This window comes from Bison bison, unplaced genomic scaffold (assembly GCF_000754665.1).
Source record: "Bison bison bison isolate TAMUID 2011002044 unplaced genomic scaffold, Bison_UMD1.0 scf7180017864181, whole genome shotgun sequence".
NCBI lineage: Eukaryota > Metazoa > Chordata > Mammalia > Artiodactyla > Bovidae > Bison > Bison bison.
In genome coordinates, this window is record NW_011494753.1 from 4,634,520 (window position 1) to 4,638,898 (window position 4,379).

The window sequence follows — 4,379 nt, forward strand, 5'->3', positions numbered from 1 at the left end:
GCAGTCATTAAAAAGATAACAGTGGGATGGTTTGTGCAATTACTCATAAATTTGACAACATAGAAGAAATAGACCAATTCCAAAATAAAATTCCCAAACTACAAAAACTCATGCAAGATGAAATAGGTCATCTGAATATATCTACAATCATTAAAGGGATTGAGTCTGCAATTTAGAATCTCTGGAAAAAGAAATCTCCAGGTTCATATTAAAGCATTAATAAAAATAAGCATTAAAAAAATAAATCAATATTATGCAATCCATATCAGAAAAAAGCAGAGGAAGGGCTTCCCAACTCATTTTTTTTTGAGGCTAGTATTACCCTGATTCTGAAGCTAGGCAAAAATAGTATAAGAGAAAAGACAATTACAGACCAATATCTCCCATGAATTTAGATGCAAAAATCCTCAAAAAAAATTAGCAACTGGATCTATCGAAGTGTAACACAAACTATACACCATGACCAAGTGAGATTTATTCCAGGATGCAATCTTAGTACAACATTTGAAATCAACTGATGCAATCCATCATATCAACAAGTTAAGGGGGGAAAGTCATATGATTTTATCAATTGATACACAGGAAATACATTTTACAAAGTCTATCTCTCATTTATGATTTAAGAATTTTTTTTAGCAATTGAGAACTGGGAGGAATTGTCTGAATTTGATAAAAAGCATTTACAGAAAAAAAAAAAACCCACAACTATAGCTAATATTATACTTAATGCTTCTTTACTCCCCTAGGATTAGGAACAGGACAAAGATACCAACTCTCACCACTCTTATTAACACGGTACTGAAAGTTCTAGCCATTTAATAAATCAACAAGGACCTACTGTATAGCACAGAGAGCTCTACTCAATATTCTATAATAATATACCTGAGAAAAGAATGGATATATGTATATGTATAACTGAGTCATTTGATTGTATACCTGAAACTAACACAACATTCCAATCAGTCCATCCTAAAGGAAATCAGTCCTGAATATTCATTGGAAGGACTGATGCTGAAGCTGAAACTCCAATACTTTGGCCACCTGATGTGAAGAACTGACTCATTGGAAAAGACCCTGATGCTGGGGAAGACTGAAGGCATGAGGAGAAGGGGATGACAGATGATGAGATGGTTGGATGGCATCACCAGCTCGATGGACATGAGTTTGAGTAAGCTCCAGGAGTTGGTGATGGACAGGGAAGCCTGGTGTGCTGCAGTCCATGGGGTCGCAAACAGTTGGACACAACTGAGTGACTGAACTGAATTGAACTGAACACAGCATTGTTAATCAACTATACTCCAATATAAAATAAAAATTAATTTTGTTAAAAAGGCAAAAAAAAAAATAAGCACACTAATCAGAAAAAGGAAGCTATAAAACTATTTCTATTTGTAAATGATCTGATTATCTATGTAAAAATCCCAAGGATTCTCTTAAAAAAACTCGTAGAATGAATTAGTTCAACAAGGTCCCAGTTTACAAGTTCAACACACAGATATCAATCAGATTTTTATATACTAACAATTGTAGAAACCACAATAACACTGACAATCACTCCAAATAAAATGAAATGTTAGGTATGCACATAACAAAACCTGTGTCCTATCTATGTGCCTAAAATGACAAAACACTGCTGAAAGATATAGAGAAGACCTACATTAATGGAGACATGTATCACGTTTATGTGTTAAAAAACTGAACATAGTCAAAATGTCAATTTCCCCAAAATTGATCTATATGTTTAATCCAATTCCTATAAAACCCCTAGCAAGAATTTGTGTAGATATAAACAACTTATTTTAAAATTGATGTAAATAGGCATAGGCTTTAGAATAGCTGAAACAACCTTGAAAAGAGGAATAAAATGAAAGGAAACATTGTACTTGATATTAAGGTTCACTATACAGTAATCAAGACATTTGTTATTGGGGAGAGATGAACAGAGATCAAAAGAACAGAATAGAGAATCCAGAAACAGACCCTCAAAAATATGCTTAACCGACTGTGGCAACAGTGCAAAAGCAGCTCAATGGGGGAAGGATCGCCTCTTCAACAAATGGTGTTGGAGCAATGAGAAATCCATGGGGGGAGAAATGGACCTTTACCTAAACTCAGACCTTATACCTTATACCAAAATTAACTCAAAATTCTTCATAGCCTTAAATATAAAATGTCAACTATAAAGGTTTTGGAATCATATAGGAGAAAAACTTCTGAATCTAGGGCTAGGCAAAGTTTTCTTTGACTTGACACCAAAACATTGATAATTCAGAGCTTGTCAAAATTAAATACATTTGATGTAGCTGTTAGTTGGAAGAAGGAAAGCCAGGCTAGCACTGGGAACTTGAAGCTTACATACTTTTCTTCTCGTTTCTGCAGTTCTGCAGTGTTTCCTTTTGACAGGTCTTCTTGCCTAGGTTGTGAAGCTCTTTGGCTGAGATGAGTGACAACCGGGAGAACAAAGAACTGAAGCAGAGATTAAACTTCTATTGTGAAGAGATGCATGAGAACAAAGGGCAGACAGAGACACAATAGAGAAAGGAGGCACCAAGTCAAACCCCAGGGGAATCTGGAGTTTACTATTCAGAGGCAAAGCTTATACCTCCAGAACTCCCCCTTAGTAATGCATGTGACTTCAATATATTTCAGGGAAAAGACCACGTGAGTCCAGATCAGGGTCTGACGACTCCAGTGCCACACTCTCACACATCCTGAAGCACCAGCCCCACCAGACAAGGGCAAGCCACCACTCTGTGAGAACCTCTTCACTCCCAAAGGCCAGGTGAGCCAGCCTATGCTTTCTTCAACAGGGAAGCTCCCCTCCTGAAGCTCTAAGCATCTGAAGCTCACACCTGGCCCCTTCATTGGTGAAATGACCTCACTGGCTCCGGTAAACATTAATCGCTTCACCCTGGAGTCTAGAAAACAATTCCTTAAATCCAATGGCAAGAGGAAAACCCAAGGTGATCTAGAGGAAGCTGGTCCAGAGAAGAGAAGACAAGGTAAAACAAGTGTTCCCTGCCAAGAGACATGTTGTATGAGAAACCAACATGGCTTCCCACTATGAAAAAGATTTCTTGGAGGTAGAAAAAAATGGGATTGGAGAATTTGGAACAGTCTACAAGTGCATTAAAAGGCTGGATGGATGTGTTTATGCAATAAAATGCTCCATGAAAACTTTGGGAGGATTATCAGATGAGAATTTGGCTATGCATGAAGTTCATGCCCATGTGGTGCTGGGGCATCACTCCCATATGGTACCTTACTATTCTGCATGGGCACAAGATGACCACGTGATCATTCAGAATGAATACTGCAATGGTGGGAGCTTGCAGGCTGCTATATCTGAAAACACAGTCTGGCAATCATTTCCAAGAGCCCAAACTCCAGGATATCCTTCTATAGATTTCCCTTGGGCTTCAGTACATCCACAACTCTGGCATGGTGCACTTGGACATCAAACCTAGTAACAACTTCCTTTGTCATAAGATGCAAAGTGACTTTCTCATAGTCCCATAAAAAGGTTGAAAATGAAGCTGATTGGTTTCTCTCTGCCAATGTGATGGATAGAATTGGTGACTTGGGTCATGTGATATCAATAAGTAAATCCAAGTGGAAGAGGGACACAATCACTTCCTGGATAATGAGATTTTGCAAAAGAATTATCAGCACCTTCCTAAAGCAGAAATTTTTGTCTCGGGATTGACCATTGTAGTGGCTGCAGAAGCAGAGTCATTACCCACCAATGGCACCATGAGGCATCACATCCATGAGGGGAATCTTCTGGACATTTCTCAGGAGCTCTGCAAAGAATTTCACAAACTACTTAAGAACGTGATCCACTCCGATCCATCAGAGAGAACTTCTGCAGCAAAGGTCAAGTTCTCTGTCTCTCTCTGGGGGAAAGAGACTGCTCAGCAGCAGTTGAGCTTAGAAAGGTTCAAGAGAGTCACACGGGAAAGGGGACTGAAAGAAGCCCAGCTGGCCTGGTCCCTCAAGAAATGCCACGGAGTCCCAGGGGTCACTGGGACCCCCACAGGATCAAGAAGCACCATATGCCTGCTGGGAGGAAAGAGCACCAAATCAAGTTTCACTGAGGCAGGCTTCCTCATAAGAACTCCTTTCACACCAACTCTCCTTTTCCCCCCAAATAGATACTGACCGTGTCAACCTTTCTCTTGTAAAGGGAGAAACCAATGGTCTTGAGTGCTGGAGATTTCAAAAGCCACTCCTAATTTAGCATTTTCAGCCAAGATCAGTGCTTCCTAGCAGCACTGGTCACAGGTATTATCACTGGCAGCCATTTCTCTTCTCTCTTGCTGCATTCCTAATACCACCTGTCAACAGTTCACTCCTCAGATTTGTTGATGGACAACAAG

At 39.5% G+C, this 4,379-nt stretch overlaps 1 pseudogene; it reads left to right on the forward strand.

Annotated features, from left to right (window-relative positions):
• The first annotated feature begins 2,439 nt into the window (after positions 1-2,439).
• On the forward strand, positions 2,440-4,161 carry LOC104991034 (annotated as a pseudogene).
• The last annotated feature ends 218 nt before the right edge of the window (positions 4,162-4,379 follow it).